We start from the raw sequence: 23,587 nt of genomic DNA on the forward strand, positions 1-23,587 counted from the left end.
CTTATTGTGGATAGTTTTGAACTTTGTCCACTGATCCCCATCCCTATCTGTACTTGAGACAAAACTTTTGTGTTGAGCCGTCAAGTACTCTGTATTCTGCTTTTTGTCATTTTTGCTAAACAGAAAGATCTTCCTACCTTTTTTTAATATTTCTATTTACGGCTGAAATCATCGATGCAGTAACCGCTTTATAATCGCTGATTCCCTGTTCTGCGTTAACTGTTTCAACACGATACCACAGTTCATCAAGAGTGGTGACGAGTATTGTGACGAGCCGGTTGCTCGGCGACAATTGATCAGACGTTTTCTGTTGGTGAGAGATTTGAAGAATGTGCTGGCCAGGGCACTACTCTTAATGAACTGTGGTATCGTATTGCAATTTCATTTGCAAACGCTACGCTTGTTATCTCATACTGGAAATCAAGACGAAACCACGATTATGAGTTACGGAATTTATTGTTGCACAGTGAACGGACGGGTGAAATATTCTCTGGTGCTATAAGCACACGACTTTTAACCTGACGTCGACTAGGCATATATTGAGGAATATCTGTGGTCTTTTCATAGTTAAACAAATGAGTATTTATAATTCCGTAACCCCTGAGAACTGAGCCAGTTTACTGAGTGCTTATACGCGTCGGGCTAAACTAAACAACGTATTAAACTGTTAATAATATTTCTACACTAGTTATTTCTCTTTTATGCTGAGCTATTGCTTTAAAGAGTGTTTCCTTTTTATATAAGTCACGGCTCATATTCATTCTGTTACATTACACTAATAGTAAAGAAAAAGAGTCACAACTGTTCTTATTTTATTACACTAATGGCCATTACAATTGCTACACCACGTAGATGACGTGCTACAGACGCGAAATGTAACCGACAGGAAGAACTGTGATATGCAAATGATTAGCTTTGCAGAGCATTCACACAAGGTTGGCGCCGGTGGCGACGCCTGCAACTTGCTGACATGAGGAAAGGTTCCAACCGATTTCCCATACACAGTCAGCAGTAGACCGGCGTTGCCTGGTGAAACGTTGTTGTGAAGAGTCAGGTAAGGAGGAGAAATGCGTACCATCATATTTCCGACTTTGATAAAGGTCAGATTGTAGCCTATCGCGATTGCGGTTTATGGTATCGCGACATTGCTGCTCGCGCTGGTCGAGATCCAATGACTGTTAGCAGAATATGGAATCGTTGGGTTCAGGAGGATAATACGTTACGCTGTGCTGGATCCCAACGGCCTCGCATCACTATCAGTCGAGATGATAGGCATCTTATCCGCATGGCTGTAACGGATCGTGCAGCCACGTCTCGATCCCTGAGTCAACAGTTGTGGACGTCTGCAAGACAACAACCATCTACACGAACAGTCCGACGACGTTTGCTGCAGCATGGACTATCAGCTCGGAGACCGTTGCTGAAGTTACCCTTGACGGCGCATCACAGACAGGAGCGCCTGCGATGGTGTACTCAACTACGAACCTGGGCGCACGCATAGCAAAATGTCAATTTTTCGGATGAATCGAGGTTCTGTTTACAGCATCATGATGGTCGCATCCGTGTTTGGCGACATTGCGGTGAACGCACATTGGAAGCGTGTATTCGTCATCGCCATACTGGCGTATCACCCGTCGTGATGGTATGGGGTGCCATAGGTTACACGTCTCGGTCACCTCTTCTTCGCACTGACGGCACTTTGAACAGTGCACGTTACGTTTCAGATGTGTTACGACCCGTGGCTCTACCCTTCATTCAATCCCTGCGAAACCCTACATTTCAACAGGATAATGCACGACCGCATGTTGCATGTCTTGTACAGGCCTTTCTGGATAGAGAAATTGTTCGATTGCTGCCCTGGTCAGCACATTCTCCAGATATCTCACCAATTGAAAACGTCTGGTAAATGTTGGCCTAGCAACTGGCTCGTCACAATACGGCAGTCACTACTCTTGATGAACTGTGGTATCGTGTTGAAGCTGCATGGGCAGCTGTACCTGTACACGCCATTAAAGCTCTATTTGACTCAAAGCCACGGCGTATCAAGGCCGTTATTACGGCCGGAGGTGGTTGTTCTGGGTACTGATTTCTCAGGATCTATCCACCCACATGTCAGTTCTAGTATAATATATTTGTCCAATGAATACCCGTTTATCATCTGCATTTCTTCTTGGTGTTCCAATTTTTAGGGCCAGTAGTGTACATTACAGAGTACAGAACGTACACAACGGCAACTTGTGTAACAGTAGACAAAAAAGGTTCTTGGTTTTTTTTCCAACTTAACGGATTTGCACGCGCATTCTGCTAACTGGTTAATGTGCTCAATAAGCGGTGTGACCACCTCTGGCAGCAGTACATGGCTGACACAGACGGGGCATGATGTGAATGATGTCATCAACCTCATTTTCAGTAAATATCGCCCATTATTCCTGCAGAGCTGCTGGCAATTCTTAGAAAGTGATTGGTGGATGCTGCGATGACGCAACCTGACTCCCTAGTGCTACCCCGACATGCCCTGTGGGACTGAAGTCAGGAGAGCGAGCAGGCCACGCCTTGCGAGCACTATCTTCTGTTTACAAGAAAACATCAACCACCTGTGCTCTATGAGGTCGCGCGTTATCGTTTATCATTACGAAGTGATGGCCCACGGCACCTAGAGACAACCACACTTGAGTTCCCACGATTCGTCACTATACCTGACAACAGTTAAACCTTGCCGATTCACCCTCACAATTTTACGAAGAGGTTTTCGAGTGATCAACCTTATCCCTGCCCACATTATTTTTGATTCTATACGATATCGGTCTCTTTCCTCAGTATTTGGGTCCCAAAATCATATTCCACATTCCCTCCAGAAGAAAATCTGTCGAGAATCAGTCTCCAGCCCAAATCAGGACCCCCCTGTGAAAAGAACATCGGCCTACTGTGCGCCTGTTCAGGTGGCATGTTGACGACTCCACTCTACTCGGTCTCTTCTGTGAAGCCGGCCGCGGTGGTCGAGCGGATTTAGGCAATTCCGTCCGGAAGCATGCTGCTGCTATGGTCGCAAGTTCGAATCCTGCCTCGGGCATGGATGTGTGTGATGTCCTTGGGTTAGTTAGGTTTAACTAGTTCTAAGTGTAGGGGACTGATGACCTCAGATGTTAAGTCGCATAGTGCTTAGAGCCATTTTCGTCTGTGAAGAAGCGACAGATGTAAACATACAGCAGATCTGTGACAAAGAAGGCCACTCTGCCGAAGCGTTCTGTACGCCGTCTGCTTCGATACAACGCGTCCAGTGGATGATGAGACGGCAGGTGCCAGTTGCCGTGGTGTACTAAGACAGTACCGTCCTGCCCTTGCAGCCAAACAGTGGTACTCTTTTTCTGATGTCACACTTGGTCGGCCCTGCCCTCGTCTCCACTACACAGTTTCGGTCACTCTAAACTGTCGCCACATCCGAGAAACAACGCAACGATTCACATTAAACCACCGAGCCCCATCAGTTTGCGACTGTCGTGCTTCCATTCTTCTTATGGCCTTCCACAGTAAAAAGTCTAGGAGACGTCTTCTCTGTGCCGTACTGCATCTGCAACTGTACCCGTTGGATAGATGTCCTGACATTGTGGTGTGCCAGGGCAACCCGTGCAGTTGCGGTGATCGCTGTGTCCAAAAGGCGCAATGGTCCGCGCATCTGCCTAGTAATCAGGAGACTCAGGTTCGATTCCCGGTCCAGCACTATTCTTCAGCACGCTCCGTTAATATAAATCAACACCCACTAGCATTTTCTCTTCTGGCTACTGATTTCTTTTTTTATACATATAAATAATTCTCTCCGTTCATTTTGACGAGTATTTTCGTGATAGAAGCCCTCGTCTAGAAGTTTCCGTTCTAATGCTAAAAAGTTTGCTCAGCTTCTGCCTGACAAGTTTACTACTTGCGAAAAAGACTCATTCATTCTCATTATAAACCTACATTCAAAAGTGCATTTCCAAGTGAATGTACATATGTTCTATTTGTTGCTCAGTGTTTACTCGTACACTTTAGTTTAACAGCTACCACGCTCATTGAAAATTCATTGAAAACGTTTTTGTTAATTATTTGACGTTTGTAATGTATATTTGCTTTCTGGCCGTGAGAGAAATACTTTAATTCTGATAAAAATATGCATCGCATTAATGGACATTTGCCTCAGGAAAAACACCGATATATGCGATGGCACGGTGTGGCTAGTAGTGTTACACACATCGAATTGCAATTAAATGTTCAACAGCACTGAATCACCGTCATATAAATTCTTTATCCACCGTGTGTCATGGCGTATCAGTGCATCAGGCCCTGCTGGCTACTGAACATCATCAACGCTGACCGTGAGAATGCTATACTGACTTCTACGTGTAAAAGTGGTAATAGATCTGCAGTATCGAGATGTGGTGAGCAAAGTGTTTCAATGACACAACGAGATAAGCTGTCGGTCGTTCTGGCTTCACTGCAACGTGTACAAAGTTTTCTGATACATGTACTTGAAAAGTGTAGGATCATCAAATAAGATCAGTCTGATAGTAGCAAAGGATTTCTACAATAACTGCAGACAACACTATTCACGAATAATATTGTTATTATTATTTAGTAAATTAAATGTAGACAGGCAAGACAACACGTGCCTCGTAATCTATCGAGTGATAGAACACAGCCCGCATTTCGTGGTCGTGCGGTAGCGTTCTCGATTCCCACGCCCGGGTTCCCGGGTTCGATTCCCGGCGGGGTCGGGGATTTTCTCTGCCTCGTGATGGTTGGGTGTTTGTGATGTCCTTAGGTTAGTTAGGTTTAAGTAGTTCTAAGTTCTAAGGGACTGATGCCCTAAGATGTTAAGTCCCATAGTGCTCAGAGCCATTTGAACCATTTTTTGATAGAACACAAGTCAGCAGGGAAAGCGGAAAGGGGAAGTCTCTGCTCCCTAATAACATCTTTTGTTTCCCCCCTCCCCCACCAAAAAACTTAATACAATACAGAGGTTACTTATCACACATTACACATAACTGCCATTATAAAATATTCTTCAGTCATTGACATTACGTGCACATTAGATGATATAAGAGTTTCCTACAAGTACGTGTAAGTAGATGGTTTCTTTGTAAAAATTTAAAAGAACAAATATCATTTTTATACTTTAACAACACTTCACTTCGAGGAGGAAGTAAATGGAAAAGGCGAGTGGCCACTTAACAGGTTTGCAAACAGTCTCTTTCATTTGCACCTTTTCGCTATTTAACAACATGGGACTTTCTATGGGATGGATCTGAGCATTTAACTACTCACCCTGGAAGTCTGAAGTCATTTTGATTGTAGGGCGGGTTTTGTATTCCTCCTGGAAGGCGGCGCGTGGGTTGGATCAGGAAAAGGTAAAACACGTCGGTACTGCTGTATGAATTTAAATCCCCTTTACTTAATCAATAAGAAAACATAGCTTGCAAGGTGGTGCGAAGTTGAAGGGAAGTGCCCTGGCGCCTACACCTGATGAAATGGGGTGAAGCAGTCGCGGAGCTCGTAGACCTCGTCACCACCGGCCAGAAGCCGCTGTCGTCGGTCTCTCTCGTTGTGCCAACTTGAGAGACTAATCTGGGGCATCGTTGCTAGCGATACCACATCGAGAGAGTAGTTTTCAATAACTAGTATGTTTATGTATTGTGAAACATAACGTTGAAAATGTCCTCAGTTTGTAGAGTAAATCTCCATCGGTTGACATCAGCATCGCTCGTCTGGTGGTCTCCATCTAGATGAAAAGCCGGTCATTGGCGTTAGTTGCATGCAACAATTGTACGATTGTACGACAGTGTCAGGTTTCTAAAGTACATAGCCTATTTTACCATTAGCTGAAAAACAATGGTGTTAATACGTTAAATCTCTGGTTTACAATATGTTAGAACATTTGTTTTAGGTGTGTGCTTTTATTTATTTCATTCGTATTCGTTAGTGGGTATTTCAGTTCGCATCATGAACAATATTGTACTTATTGAAGCTAATATAGGCCTACTTTCGTTTTCGTTATTATGTCGTGTAGTTTCCTATTTATCACGAGGTGTCATGCCCTTTATTCGTAAGTGTCTGTGCGTTTCGGAATCACCATGATCAGCACTTTTTAAAAAGTCCTTTACTGGTAGATCTTATCAAAAGTATTCGAACAGTCCGAAACTGCACCGCGCATGCGCAAGTATTTCAATAGTGACAATTGACTCTCGCTGCGGACTGCATTGTTGATGGCAGCAGAAACTCTCACAGCCGCTCTGCAGTGAGACTCGTCCAAGTTGTTACGCCACTCGTGTGCGCAGTGTTCACGTCTCCAAACAGTTCTTAATTGTGACTGGGGATTTGCCTTACCTTATTAGAGGCGCCCAACCGCTGCAGAATCTGCCACTGGATTTGCTCCACACTTCACAGTTGAAGGTATGTGTCAATTTCACTAACTTATTCGTCACTGTTCTCTGTGCTCTTGCACAAACATTACCTATGAATGTTACCTACAACTGTCCTATCTGAGTTTACACGAATGCTTTACTGGCACTGTCGCATCACTAGGACACGCTTTTCGTGTCTTTTAACACAGTCGTGTTCTACACTTTTTTTAAACTTAATTTTTTATTTTTTCGTATTGCCAATCTCTTCGTCTTTTTTCCCCAACGAATGATACTTAATGTCTTTATTAACAATAACCATAAGGTTTTCTGAAATACTTGATGCTTATCTGTTTTACCATTAATAACTACATTGGAATTTTAACATACATATAGTTATTTCATTGACCTTCATATTTGACCAAAAGCCTCATATGTACATATAGATTTTCGTATTATCTTTGTATTTTTAATCTTTGTTTCAACTGCGTATATAAATAAATATTCATACAATTATATTACTGTTCTTATAGTTACTATTCTATTAACACATCCTCGTTCGTTCCTGCAGGTACCAAAAATCTCTACTACTATGGGAATAAGGAAAATGGATAAACGCAAAACAACAAAACAGAGAAAGCTCTCGCTGTAGCGCATGCACACCTGACTTAGTCCCAATTTTTCCATCAATATTGAAGCCCAGCTGAAGACTGTCATAGCCCATCTCGATTGAGGACGTATTAAATGGCTTATGCATTAAAATAAAGTCAGTATGTCACTTACTAACTACTTGTAACGTATTATTTCCCATACGAATATGTGGTGGGTTATGTACAAGTGTATTTACATTTCACAGCATTTGTTTGCTACTCCACTGGAAGCATCTCTTTCATTTTTTGAGCCTTGATATCTCGTTCCCTTAACAGTGTTGAACCATGTTAATCTATGCCCATGTTTTGAGACGCAGTTCATTGATTTCTGCTGTATACTCATAAAATGATGATTTCAATTTCACATCACTTTCGTGATGACTATGTATTACTAGGTTCACACGTTCATAATTTCTTTTCTTAAGCATGTAGCACACAAAATAAGGGCAACCAGTATTTGTTTTACTACTGGGTACTGTGCCTCTCACACTGAATTTATTATCTTATGTACACTTGCGTACTGAGACACAGTCTTACAGTAAATTACACAAGAAAATTATCTGCAAAATGCAGAAACTTCACCTATTTGTTAATCCACCTACAATATAAATTACTCAGTATGGTTCGTATAGCCATCATTCCCATTTGCCATACGTATCTGCTCTGTAAATCAGTGTTCAAGAAAATATACTCGTTGCTAACCGATGTACAGTACATATTCATGTTTGTGTTCAGTTCAGTGGCAGTCAAAAGTCTTTGCTTTTTTAGGTCGACACATCGGGCCACGTCGGATGGTGGCGGCAGGGTGCAGTGGGTGGAGGGGATGGTAGGGTTTAGCGGCCCTTCACAAGGATTGATTACATTTTCACCACTTCATGGTTGTTGATAGAAACTTACTACTTAATCATTTTGAATATACATATTGTAAGGCATTTGATGTTATACCAAAAGTGAAAAATTATATAATACAATGGAATTACACGTATTTTTCTTAAGGCTTTAATACTGAACACTTAACCACGTACCGTGGCCAGTGACATCACAACAGGATCCCACGTTCGTTATTCTCATTTCTGGGCACATTTTCTAGGCATCTTCACTGCCTATTATCTGAAAGAATACAAAAAGACTGCAGCATACTGTTTTGAATCGAACGTTGGTATTAAGCCAAATACAACAAACAAAAGACGGTTTTAAATAATATAACTTTAGCAGTTCAGAATTATCACAAAGGGATAGAAATTCGGATATTAGCTTTGTACACTACTGGCCATTAGAATTGCTACACCAAGGAGAAATGCACATGATAGACGGGTATTAATTGGACAAATATATTATACTAGAACTGACATGTGATTACATTTTCACGCAATTTTGGTGCATAGATCCTGAGAAATCAGTACCAAGAACAACCACATCTAGCCGTAATAACGGCCTTGATACGCCTGGGCATTGAGTAAAACAGAGCTTGGATGGCGTGTACAGGTACAGCTGCCCATACGGATTCAACACGATACCACAGTTCATCAAGAATAGTGACTGGCCTGTTGTGACGAGCCAGTTGCTCGGCCACCATTGACCAGACGTTTTCAATTGGTGAGAGATCTGGAGTATGTACTGGCAAGGTCAGCAGTCGAACATTTTCACAATCCAGAAAGGACCGTACAGGACCTGCACATGCGGTCGTACATTATCCTGCTGAAATGTAGGGTTTCGCAGTGATCGAATGAAGGGTAGAGCCACGGGTTCAAAGTGCCGTCAATGCGAACAAGAGGTGACCAAGACGTGTAACCAGTGGCACCCCATACCATCACGCCGGGTGATGCGCCAGTAAGGCGATGACGAACACACGCTTCCAATGTGCGTTAATCGTGATGTCGCACACGGATGCGACCATCACGATACTGTAAACAGAAACAGGATTTATCCGAAAAAATGACGTTTTGCCATTCGTGCACCCAGGTTCGTCTTTGAGTACACCATCGCACGAGCTCCTGTCTGTGATTCAGTGTCAAGGGTAACCGCAGCCATGGTCTCCGAGCTGATAGTCCATGCTGCAGCAAACGTCGTCGAACTGTTCGTGCAGATGGTTGTCGTCTGGCAAACGTCCCCATCTGTTATCTCAGGAATCGAGACGTGGCTGCGCGGCTCGATACAGCCATGCGGATTAGATACGTGTCATCTCGACTGATAGTGATACCAGGCAATTGGGATCCAGCACGGCGTTCCGTATTACCCTCCTGAACCCACCGATTCCATATTCTACTAACAGTCATTGGATCTCGACCAACGCAAGCAGCAAACTCGCGATACGATAAACCGCAATCACGATAGGCTACAATTCGACCTTTATCAAAGTCGGAAACATGATGGTACGCATTTCTCCTCCTTACACGAGGCATCACAACAACGTTTCACCAGGCAACGCCGGTCAACTGCTGCTTGTGTATGAGAAATCGGTTGGAAACTTTCCTCATGTCAGCAGGTTGTAGGTGTCGCCACCGGCGCCAACCTTGTGTGAATTCTCTGAAAATCCAATAATTTGCATATCGCAGCATCTTCTTCCTGTCGGTAAAATTTTGCGTCTGTAGCTCGTCATCTTCGTGGTGTAGCAATTTTAATGGCCAGTAGTGTATATTTAACAGGACGCAAAAGTCAGTCCGATCTGTAATATTTCGCCAATTTTACCTACGAGTAGAGTGACCACTTTTCCAGATCGAACATCGTGTTTGCATTAGTGATCCACAGAAGAAACTATCAAACTGAAATAAACAACAAGAAAGTACATCCTTCAGCCAAAACACATTGTTTACAAATTGATATTTTACGAATTATTGCTCTTCATGCAAATGAGATAACACGAATAATATGATTGAATTATCTTACGTCAGATGACCAAAAAAGGATTTTATTTAAAAGAATAACGGAACAAGATTCCAATGCTAGTCTTGGTGATAACAGTGACGATGTATATCAGAACTCGTTATGATCAATTTTCGGCAAGCAGGGGCGCTGTTCAGTGCAGAAGATATCTAATGGCGACTTTTCCCGTCATGGCGACTCCACCACACCTTATCCTACCGATATTACTATTAATTAGTAACATACACAAATGTATACATTAAGTTAATTAACAAGAGATACTGCAACATGACATACGATCATAAATGTTTACTAAATGTTTTTGATCTCATTTTTCTTTTACTCATTGCATTGCTTTACAACGGCCGTAATTGCATTTCATATTACTTACTGCAAACGTCTTCCACCACATTTCGAAATGTCCGTCTGTATAACGCGCATTCACGAATCTGTCGTACTTCCGTTTGCCATTTATACCACAGAAACTGGGATGCTATTTCTGCACGCTCGTGTATTGTCAGTACTGGAAGATAAACAATAAATTATTAACCCCCTCACTTCTACTAAACTGTTAAGGGTTTCATAGCGAGTTGTTGGCAAACTGCCTATTTGACTCTGTATCTGTCTCGGTTTGACAATGCCGGCCTGTCGTGCTGGCGAAACTTCATCAGACGAACGTCGGCCGAAGAACCCGAGACAGAAGCAAATAGGCAGCCCCTCACTTCTGTTAAACCTGTAGTGAACGCGCTAAAACGCTGATGTAAGCTCATGTCCAAGTTCACCAACGTCAATTAAAACGAAGAAAATCTTAAAATGTTACAGTCTCTATAAGTAATTTTGTTTGTTACTGAGCAATAAGAATACACTCTTAAGATGCTCCTCATTAGCTGACGTTTCTGGATTCTGCTGTTTGTTGCTAGAAGCATATTATTATAAACTATGACTGAGAATCACGGGAACCATGAACAAGTGCTACCGGATGTATCTGTGGCGCGGGCCGCTGGTTCACGACCACTGGTTTAACTTTTTTGGTGTTTTTCGTACATCCATAGTTGAAATGGAGGACAGTGGGACATCAGCTGGTATACATTTATATTAAACATAAAGAAATACCTCCGGCTGTATTTGAGGTGTCGATTATATTTTGGCAACTAGTTTCAACATTGTAACAACGTCATCTTCAGGCCCTATAAAATATACCAAACATACAACAACCAATGTGACATCCGTAGTCTACGAGTTATTATTTAAACAAATATATTATAGACATATTACATAATGGACGAATTCAATAAAATTTATTACATTTTGGCCGTTTTCATTAACTTGTCTACAACCAAGCACACTTGTCCACTTGACTGATCAGCTGCTAGCAAACGACTACTTAACCTGAAGGCGATGTTTCAATTACCCTCCAGTCTCGAATTTTTCTCATCGGCTTTTTGACGGCTTTTGTGTTTTGCCAATGGGATGAGGTAAGCAGATGTGCAGTAGGTTTTGTGGAGGACTACCTCCGTGCTGTGTTGATAACCATTAATGATCCAAGATATGTCAGTAAAAAGACATTCACTTATTTCAGCAGTATATTGGTCAATTCAGCTTTCTGCGTAACATCGAGACATCGCGATTGTTCTACATTATTCCGAATACGGATGAAGTTAGATTCCCCATCCATGTTATTAGTGTACGATTTCTATTGTCAGGACAGCGATACTGTGTTGCTTTTCCATAATTCCGTTAGAAAATTATTTATTTAATTAATTATTTGTGTTGAGAGATACATGATATCTTAACCTAGAGTATAATCTTGGCCCCGTTTGGTATAAAGATAATACAGATAGAATTCTCTCTCTCTTCCTTTATGACCGCCATTAGATGAACAGTTCTGTTGTGTCTAGGAATTCTAATTACTCGGTACACTAGATAAACAATCAAACAACCCTTTTTAAAGAGTTTTATAACAAAAAGACCATTACAGAAAATTAACTCTGCCAATCATGCAGATATGTCGCAAGCAAGGGTGACATACGAAATAATCAGTCTTTGCAGTAACTGTCGATCTCTAACTAACAAAAGTACATGCCGAACTGCTATCGAAGTCGCTATCGTTGTGGCTATTCTTGAAGCTGATGTTGAACTGGGCAGTCAGTAGTCGGTCGGGGGGCTTATGTCCTCTTCACACAGCGGCCGCTGCTGCCGCGTTATCGTCCTGGAGGAATGTCCGTTCAGGGTGCGATTGGCTGACTTCTTCTCACAGCCTTCACTTCCTTGTCATTCCCGACTGACGTGCTTGCACTTGACTTTACATCGTCATAAGCTTTGTATTCAGGTCCGTGTTAAAGTACTAATATTTCATTCAATTGGTTCCAGAATGTATATTATTATAGTTAAATGGTATACATGTTATTATTTGTAACATTAGAGGTCCCTGTGTCAAATCCTTTAACATTTCACCTTTTACCGCTGCGTAGAAGAAAAACAATCTCGACGTACTCCCGTGGCTAACGGCAGCAATACGCGCTTTTCCATTTACAAATTTTCTTTCACAGCATCACGTCGCAGAGGAGCGCCGCAGCATTAATTTGTTCCATTTCAGCTAAAGTGCAGTTCTGGCAGACAGCAGTCTGTCTCAAGTAGGTGCATAACCGTAATTTAATGTTAGCTGGACTGACTACCCCATATGCTTAAACAGCATGCAAATAATTTCAATTACGACCGTGCTTGAGACATGTTTAGAAAGTTTATTAATAATAATACCGTTTGTGTTGTACTGTTTCTCCCCAGTGGACTTGGGTTTAAAAAAAAATTTAAACTAAATATTACGATAAATTTTATAAATAATCTACAAGTACGCCAAAGAAGAAGAGATAGAACTACAATGCACATGTTATGCCATGGACTCTTGCGCTTATATACATGAACTGTCTTTCCTTTGTCTTTCACTTATCTTATCTGCTTGGATTCGGACCTAAGAGGACGTTCTTGTGTAAAGCTCATCTTGCTGTACCAGCTAATAATGTAAGTTGTACTTAAAACCCGAAAAATGTAATGGTTATTTTGTCAAAAGAATTTGTGTATGTGGTCCATCAATTGGATTGTCTTAAGTAGATATGGGCCTTGAAAAAGGGTTTTCATTGTTAGGCGCCATCTTAGAAAAGTCTGTAACATTTTTCTTTTAGATCATCTACGAGACGTCCCGTCAGTTAGGACAATTAACTTTATTTCAGGTCCCACGAGACCAGAGGCGCCTACTAATAATTTAACAACTATTCTAACAGATTTTCTTTATATAACGAGATAACATCCGAGGCAGAAAAGGTCTGGTAAGAGGATTCCAGTTCCATTATAGGATTTCATTTGTAGATGCTACTCTTGTTATCTTGTACTGGGGAATCGAGACGTAACGACGATGTTCAGTTACGTATTACAGTAGTGTACATCGAACTGACTTGGCAAATTTTCTATGGTGCAATAAGCACACGACTTCTCACGAGCCTGGAATAATATCTGTAGTGTTGGGTAAATAAGAAAAGGACAATTAATTATTGACGAATACGTAACTATCCTGAGAACTGAGCTAATTTACTGAGTGCTTATACACGTCGAACTAGATTAAACAACATATTACTGTGTTAATAATATTCCTACATTACTTATTTCTCTTTTATGCTGAGCCATTACATTAATGTGTGTTTCTTTTTTATATAAATCACGGCTCATATTCATTCCATTACATTACACTGATAGCAAAGAAAAAGAGTCACAAATAATTTTTATTTTATTACATTGCAGTGTCTAAGTTTCTCCAAGCCCTGAGATTATCTTGAAAGAGCTAGCTGGATTATTTGTGGACTTATAGAATACTATAAAATACGTAACATCAGATAACTGCAGTTTATATCATAAATAATAACTCAGCACGAACGGCCCGAAGCTACCTTCTACCAAATGGGCCTCAACCAATTAACAGTCAAAGCATTAATAACCACATTTAACTAAATTCAAACCCCTTTGAAACATTAAAATGCGACATGGCATTGATATACTATAATTCCTTCTTTATAATCTTTACTAAGTTACCCCTAACAGTGTGTACCATGCGGTAGTTTGATCTTCAACACATTCACGACGACTGTCTAGCCATCGACTGTCAAAATCCATTTACGACGTGAAAGGTCATTCATATTGTTCCTCTCGCGCATTAATTCCAAACTGACTATGTAACTCGCAGCTAATACTTTGACAATTAGGAATATGCACCTCATTGCAACGTTACTGACAGTCATTTAATCTGCACCTGTCATTTCACATACAGCCTATAGCTCCCGAAATCTGGCAGTTCTTCAGCGTCACGTTGGGTATCAAAGAGTCTCACTGTTTTATCGTAAAGTTGCTGGTCATAACGTTTACCATGGCTCCTGTGTGTGCTTTAATAATAGACGGAACTTCTTCCACAGTCATACTAAAAGCCGCCTGGACCAAATCTTCCGTCTGCTCTCTGCACGCATCGATAAGGTTGCGTAAATTCTCATGAATGTCCATGTCACTGACGTATCTCAGGGTAATTATGCTGCAATTATATCTACTGCTGTCACTCCATCCGCGACGCGCACCGTACAGTTGAGAACGAGCGCATTTCGTTTGTGGACCCACATGTGGACGGCGGAGGATGAGTAAGAGGACGTCAGCTGTAGCCGTATTCCCGCTCGTTCTCGGAAGCGGGACTGAGCAGCGAGAATGCTGCCTTCGAGATTATCGTGTTCCGAGAGCGCTGTCTCCATAATGAGGTGACCCGACAATCTCGGCTGGCCACCTGCAGCGCCGCCGGCCGCATGGGGCCGTTCCCAATGCGGGTCGTACTGTGGACGGCCATCCGAGTTACAAGTATACTAGTGTCACAGTTGTGCTGGTATGTATAAAAGCATTTTGGAAGATTTAAGACACATTTCGGTGGCACGAATCAAAACTGAGACATTCGAACAATTCCAGTCCACGTAATTATAAATGTAAATTTGCAAAATTTTCCTGTAATGGTGCTGTCAGTGGTGGCATTCTGGTTACTCAGAAACTGTCACGTAACGCTGAAAAGGGAAAGCGTGAAACCTTATGATAAAGCAAGAGATGACGACTGTAAATTTTTTTCTGCATGAAGATACGATTATCGTGGGGTCTAAGCTGAGCACTAACACGAAGTCATTTCTTACAGTAGCAAGGAAAACTAGCCATCTGCTTTCCTGCCTTCCATAGATATTAATTGTCAATTTTGTGTGTGTGCGTTTTGTACTTACGGTTGTTTTTAAATTGACGTCTCATTTTACAAATGTTTCCTATTTCGTGTGTAACTGCGCATACGCAAGAGTCCCTTTCGCCGAATTTGTTCTGAAGTTTATTGCCTTTATATTTGTGTTTATTTCTTCCTCTTTATTTAGCTACAGGTTTATTATCCCACCGTTTCTTCGCTCTCCGGCGACTTAATATGGTTAATTGTATTTATTACGATCTCAGTTAGCATTCAAGATTGCCGTCAACTAGAGCAAGGTTGTTAACATATTATCGGTTTCAGACTTAATTTTGCAATGTTTGCTATCAAAGATAACTGTGTAACATTTGGGTTTTATTTTTATTTTGTTGTAGGCCCTTGTTCTATAAAATATGTTTCACTTTTGCAACAACGCTGTACAGGTAGAATGTTCGAGAAGGCAGGTGCGTTGGACTTACGAACGTTCTTTCGCAGGCTCTGTAGCTACATACTTGGAACGCTTGAAGTAAACGACCACCTTTTCAGGTATTCCAATTTTCATGTCATAGGTGTGTAACACTCCTGGAAGTACGAATGGGTGGGGTACTTTATACTGACTTCTCGTTTCGTGACCGTTGCTTTTCTTGACCGTGCCCCCTATCCCACACAACGTACCTGGTAATCCCGCGGCGGTCGTCCTGTTCTGCTCCACACTGCTGCTGGCTTGCCTGAAATTATCTATCGAAATATGCAAGCAGGTTTAGGGGAGTCACTCAACGTTAAAACACAACACTGTTCGACGTCTGGTATGTACAACTATATTCTGAGACGATTAAAGGAAAATCGCAGGTTGCACTGCTTACATTCTAATTCAGGCGAGCTATCCCAATTAATGGATGATTAACAGTCCACAAAATATCATTCAGACGAGCGTACGCGTAACCGTCGCGGCGCGGGTGATTGTTGATAATGTGGAAACGCGATGATCGAACGCACGCCCTTACGGTCGCTACAAGACACTAGCACTTGACTGCGGTCTTTTATGGTATCTAATTTTGCTGATTCACATTGGTCCATTCTGGGAGACCGAACACGGCGTGGATGATCGATGCTGTGCGACACGCAACGAGAGGAAACATAAACACTTTATCGACGGCACTGCTCATTTTTTCATTACTTCTTGACGCACTTTCCTCTGAATCACTTCCATATTTCATCACTTTACTGTAACATCACTTGTAGCAACACTTCAAACTGAATACTGAAAAAGCCTCTCACATGCAGAGCTACACACTACACAACATAACAGTACCGTGTCCCGCGCTCGACTCACTACAGACGCGGCTGCCCGCAAAGATACTCCACAACTAAGCCAGCGATATGACAATACGCTTACAGGTGCTTAATGTATTAATCAATGTACGTAATTACCGTTTGTTATCGTTTGATACCCTAACGTTAAACAACACCGCCTTGCAATATTATTTTTATATGCTGTTTTTTCTGACAGAAAATATAGAAATCATAACAGACATAAGAAAACTACAAAAACCGGATCCACCTGTTGCTAAAGCTGAAAGAACCTTAATATTACGATGCTTGAACTCAAGAAAGAGGAACGCGTTATGGAATGATGTTCTGAGGTACTCATCACTTAGAAAGAAAGTATTGATTGCACACAAGAGAACACTAAAAATAATATGCGATGTTCACTCACGGAAATCATGTAGGCACAATAATCTTCAAGGAGGTTGGAATTTTAACTGCTCCGTCAAAATACATATATCTGTTAATGACGTTCGTCATAAACAGCCCATCACAGTTTTAGAAGAACAGTGATGTCCATAAGGAGAACACTAGAGGGGAAAAAAAGATCTTACCCATGAGTTAAGCTGTCAGTGGCTCAGAAAGGAGTTCAGTATCCAGCAACAAACACCTTTGATCACTTGGCCAATAACATAAAATGTCGGGCAGGTAGCGAAGTTTGTTTTAAATCGAACGTAAAAATTAAAATGTCTGGAGGTAGAAAAGTGAGTTCTAAATCGAACATAAAATCACTTCTCCTGGACAACTCCTTCTGTTCCATTGATGAATGTCTATTGAAAAGGTGGTAGCCAGAGAAAAAAAGACGCTCTTTCTACATCATTTCCATAAAAGAATCATTCAAATGATGTATCGAACATTTAAATAACTAACTGACCAACCAAAGACTGTTGTACCGACAATCGTACAATCGCACCCAAAAGAAAAACGATTTCATGTAGCAGCTGGGGATTTGATCCACCTGATAAACAGTACGTTGAAATTAATCTGTTATTTAGTAAAGAAGTCGCATCCTATGCACAACCAATTTTTTTCTACCCAACCTATGTAAACGACCGTAGAACACATTAATAAATTCATATAATGAAAAGAAAGGGTACAAAGCCAAAAAGAATAATGTTCAATATAGTTCCACAGATTAATCTGAAACCTTAATTCAGCAGTCCCATTTCTAAGATACTGCACTGCACGTGGGTCTCTTCTACTGTTAGTACCATAGTTATACAACTATTTACATTACTTAGTATGAAGTAAGTAATATCCACTGCGTAATTGTCCAGTCATTACTCATCACTTCCCAGTATTATATTTGATTACGTACACACTGCACCCCTCAGAAAACCAATTGTCTGTAGACTTTGCTTCTGTGCTTCAAATTTTGCTTATTGGTTCTCTTATTGTTATGGATTATGAAAATATCATTAACGCGATCGGAATCCAGACAACTTCTTTTCTGAGTCAGTACCATCCCTGTCTTACTAAAATTTCTTTCACTCGATGCACTTCTGGCAGGTATACAGAAAATTTCTTTGCTGAGTTTGCTGAGTTTCGACAGGGCCCACGAAATTGTTTTCCACCATGAAAGAAGGTCTGTCAACTCATGGTTCGGACTCTCCATGTTTATATATTTCTCAACATCATCTTTCGATTTTGAAGTGGATGTTTACCAATTTTGAAATTTTTTGTGAGAGAAGGCACGACATCTTTGGTTACTTTCGTATAAACAAGGTCATTTAACATTTTTCGAACATATTGATGAATTTTTTCTCTTCTTTCTTCGGGAAAAACTAATAGTTCCTCGAAACAGGCATGCAAGAACGCTGCCATGTAATGAATCTCAAGTAGTTCATTTATAACTTTCTTCTTTATAAACAGTTCTGCCCGTTCCTATAGCTTACACATCGTCACATCGTCGGCTCCAGTTTCACAGAGACCTGTCAGTTTCAAAATCCACGGCACTACAAATGGTAGTGTTGGCTCATCGTAAATCGTCCTTCAGAAACTGAATAACGCTTTCCATAGTCGCATTCTGATACGACGTCGTCATCTCGTGTTTGTTTGAATCGCGCAAAACGGTCTGTATTTGGTCTTTTTGTGAATGGAATGAGTCTGACATCATGTACACACTGTTTCTCCTGGCTTCGAGATCATGGTGTAAGGCGACTAAGACAGATCGTATGATAAAGCCTACTAGTTTACGTACAGTCAGGATGGAGTCATACACTGCAGGAATCTCATCCATTAAGAAACACTCATTAAATGTGTGCCTCAGTGCTGTATTAATGCAGTGCATCAAACATGGGAGTCGTTTGTGTGCTTCTAGTGCTTTCTTGATGTTAGTTCCCTGATCCCTAACGAAAGTAACCGGTCTTAGTTCCGAGGACGTTATCCGCAACTCTGTCATTTGTTCATACATCTCCGTAAAGATATGTTCACCAGCCTTGGCAACATCAGGAAACCTCATAGATAACAGTACACTGCTTTTTAGTTTCCATTTGCCCGTCAGATCATAAATATAGCTGGACGTGACAGTCAGGTAAGGGGTCTTACGATAACTGTCTGTCCACAGATCGCACGCCATTGAACACTGGTTTTTACCAATAGCGTCTTTCACTACTGAAAGAAGTTCACTCCTGACTTGATCGGCCATTTCCTTAATATGTCGTGCTACAGTCCTCGGGGAAGGTAGCACGTCTTGGGTGGTGATTTGTCCATATTTTTCTCCTGTATTTATCAGTTCCTGAGCTAAGCTTATGAATCTTTCACCACTTACCATATTAAATAGTCAAACGTCTGTTGCACACATAGATATGTTATCAGCACTGGCAGCTGCAACGCTTCACAAGTGTCGATTATCCTTACATTTATGTCTGGTCATTCCAGTTGTGCTTCCTTTGTAAGCAAGCAATGCTCCACAATGTCCATTTTGTCAGTGAACGTAACCAACGGAAAGGTGTGTATCTCTTTCAACAACCACCTGAAACAGTCGTAATAAACACCTTCATGTATGTTTCACGAAGACAATTTTTCTTTTCTTTTACGGACACAACAAACGTATCAATTCATAAGAAATGCTACACAAATGAAGCGATTCGATTAATTAAATACTATCACGCCTCGAATTCGGAAGCTTTGTTCTGTGATTATTTAGTAATAATTGAAGCATGGATATCTAACTGAACGTTCTGTACCATCTGTAACTCCCTAGGAGTTCGACATTGATCTGGACGGTGCGAACCCTTGTGATCACTGGCGCACTATATCTTATTCGGTGTTCATATTGAAAGTTAACGGTTTGTTCTGAACATACGTCCAACATAGAAGGTTGATCTCTGCTCCTCCTGTACACTCATTATCTGCTGCTCTCTTCATGCCCTTGGTGGGTCTTCAGCATTTAATAATTTTCCAATCATAATTATCAGTACAACACTTTCATATGAGTCTTACTGAAGGCTGAACGGCGACTTCGAAGCCAAGGGTTTCCTTGCGATATTCTTGTGGCCGCTGCCTCGTGACCAGGCCGTTGTCAGAGGTGCACTTTAATTACTCGTGTAGTAAATCCAGCAAGTCAAGAACTGACTAGACAAGAATTAATTCGTCTTTTATACGCACTTGTAACTTCTATTTCAACAGTTTAATAACAACTTTTTGAGAAACAGTTTCATCATAGTACCTCGTTTTATTTCGACAGTGCTCCAAATACCTTTGTTTTAACTGCCGTTTTTCATGTTACAGAGCCTGGGATTGTATACTTCCGTGCAAAGTCGCTTCAGTAAGGATGAATACTAGTATTTGTTTAAGAAATTTTTTTCAAATTCTTCATAACTTTGATACCTTTCGATTGATTCCGTCGCCCAAATGGCGGATTATCCTTGTATGTATTCTGGCAAAAATTTCATCTTGTGCTAATGTTAGAAGTATTACATTCACATACTACTTCTAGACTCACATTTCGATGTTGAGCACTTCATTAACCAGTATGGAGAGTCTTTTGTATATCCCTGGCTTAGCACGTCAAAACTCTCTTGCCCCTCACTCTAAGACTAAATTCTGAAACTGAGTTGTATGTCGTTGTACCAATATTTCCATTGTGGTTCACGCTGTCTTTTGAGAGCCTGTGTCATTCGATAGTTGTTGTATTGCGTCTGGTACACCCTGATACACATATTTTAATGCTGCTATTTCAGAACGTATTCCGGCAGTATTCACGTCGATTTCGTAGGATTGATCCATCGCGGGCTAATCATGCGAAATTTTGATTTGATTTCATTGTTCTCTTGCAACTTGATTAAAATGATCTTTCATCTGTGCGTCTAAACTTCCGCTAAACGCTCTAAATTAGTTTTTCTTTTAACTTCCTTTTCTCTTGACACACACATTTAATTCCATGCCGGTAATATTCCTAACGCTGTGATAGCCATCGTAGTTCATACGTTCTGATATAAAATCACAAACGGACTTGTCATTCCAGATGTTCGTTGAACTCTTCCGGTTGGGGGCGGATGTAATTGCACTTCAGCTTCAATGGCAGCAATGTCTGTAATTTCGACGTTCGGCTCTGCCGTACTCCCACGTTCGACATTTTCTAGTTTCTGAATTTCTTCTACGTGGTCCATATTTTCTACCTTGCCAATTTTTAGTATAATATGGTTAATAATTTTGAAAATTAATCTTAATCCCTTCATTCGCATTTCCCAGCATGTAAGTGATATAGCTGGCAATCATGAAGTTTTACTTGAATCCTCTAGAAGATGCGTCCAGTATTACAGTACCACAGAAGATCACACCGACATTTGAACTGCGTGGAATGCAGAAGCCACCAACGTAATGTCAAGACCCCTGAGAACTCAAAAATTGGTAATTAAAGTTCTTAAAATTTCTAATTGAAAAATTTATTGTGGGTTATGATACGATCACTGCGGAATCTCAAGATTCGTAACATGTGATAATGACAAAGCAAGGCTGTCCTTACTTGGTGTTTGTGTTCTTCGATGCGATTACCATAATATTTTTGTAGTATCATATAATTTTATTGTTTCCAAATAAATAAAACTGGATATTGCATTCTCGTTTCTTTCTTCTCCTTGTATTCATTTATGTACTTTCCTCTTATTTGGTGTCGAATCGACGTTTTACACTAGTAGAAGAAGTTATACGTAATACTTGTACATACATGAAATACAATTTAGCAGAAGAACCCGTCCCGTTGTGCGTCACTAGTTGTACCATATACTTCCTTTCTGGCAGATAAAACTGAAAGAAATATTTAAATTTTTATAAAAATATGCAGTGCGTGATGAAGGATCGCCTCGGGAAAGAGACACCACAAATGCGATGGTACGATGTGGTTAGTAACATTACATACAGCGAAGTATCATCCAACATTCTACAGTACTGAATCACCATTATTTAAATTCTTACGTCATCGAACGTCATGACCTCTTAGTGTTTCAAGTCCTGCTGACTATAGAACGTCATCATTGTCTGAAGGCTCTTTGACCCTTAAAATGCTGTACTGACTTCCATGTAAAACGTGGTAATGAATATTATTGCGGACTTCGTGGAAACAGATCTGCAGGGCCGACTTGAGGAGAGGAAAATACTTAAGGACACACGTATCCTTAAATTCATTATTGTGCTTACACATATATATCTCCAAAATTATTACAGCTAGAATAGTAAGACTTGACACTATTATGTACAACATAATGCTTGATATTATATGAAATTTTTGTTTGAAGATCCGCCTCGACTTACGCTTTATAAGGAACCGAACTTTGAATTACGATTTCTAAACGTACCTTTTTTCGTAAACTAATCAAGAAATAAAACTGGAATTGCACATTTTATATCTGCATAAATGGATAGTAAAAGGTGTGGAACAGAGTTTTGTTTATGATCGTAGAAGCTCTCAAATTTTAAAAGAGAACTTCTGTCATGGGAAAACTAACGGAAGAGAAATGAAGAGGATTATTCAGTAAGTAATTCTAAAATTCAGGATGTTAGGTTTCATAGTTCCTTAGATAACGTACATTAGTTCAAAAAAGTCAGTTTATCTCAATTAAATTTTTTTGTTATTATTTTAATTTTTGGAATATTTGCTATACCTCTGGTGACTAATGCTGTCCGTACGCATTGTTTTCCCTCCTTCCCGTCTTCCGAGTAATCTCTTACTCTGACTCCTTTGCCTAGCCAAATTTTGCATATATTTTCTTCTGCTGCCTGAGCTTTAACCAGTAGCGCTTCGTCGCTGCTTCTGAGTGTCTTCAGTGTGAATGCACTTGGACGGAGGCCTAGTCGCAGCAGTCACTTAACCATACCTACAATTCCACAATTGAACAGTAGAAAGATATCACATGCAGCTATCTTCACAACAACGGGCACACAAATACCGTTTTGGGACAATGCATCAATATCAGGTGACTGTAGCAATCATTTGTATTTTATGTTTTCCCACATACATATTTCTTCAGTAGTTCAGGATCGACTGCGAAAGTGAAAGTTGGTTTTATAACACATAAAATAGCAAGTGCCTATGTTTGTGGGTTTATGGCTTTCCATTGGCTTTCTGCCTGGACATATTTGCACCGCGATATATCACAAAGGAAATGTTGAAGATTATCATCTGTGGAATGTTTGTGCCCACATGGGTAACAGCATTGTTTTCCCGCTGTCGCAACTAGCCCTTAAAGCTTCTCCATAATATATTTGGGAATTTCCTAGTCTGTCAGTCAGTTAGTACGTCCCAGTGGCTCTCCATCTTTTAATTTCTTGCCTTTCATTTCTTTCTTTAACCTGAGAAGTCTCCTCCCATTCGCTTTTGAGTGTGTCCCACACATTCCGGTTTTTAAATTTTAGTTTGTGAGCCATAAGAATTGCTCTCTAAAACAGTCTTAAGAGCACAGGAATCTCCGAGATACTTCACATACTTAACACCATATTGTTGAACTTGTCTTTGGAATAGTAATTTCACCCCAGCTGCCTCCATTCCACCACTTGACCTCTGCTAATCCTTGCCGCACAGTTTCTTGGGTTCGGGCTGCCACCTTTCTTCTTCACTGCTATCATTGTTCTTTCTTGTGTCACACTGTGAGCAATATTTGTCCTTTACTAGGAAGTCTGAGATTTTTATTGTATTCACA

The sequence above is a fragment of the Schistocerca serialis genome, chromosome 6 (genome assembly GCF_023864345.2).
Source record: "Schistocerca serialis cubense isolate TAMUIC-IGC-003099 chromosome 6, iqSchSeri2.2, whole genome shotgun sequence".
NCBI lineage: Eukaryota > Metazoa > Arthropoda > Insecta > Orthoptera > Acrididae > Schistocerca > Schistocerca serialis.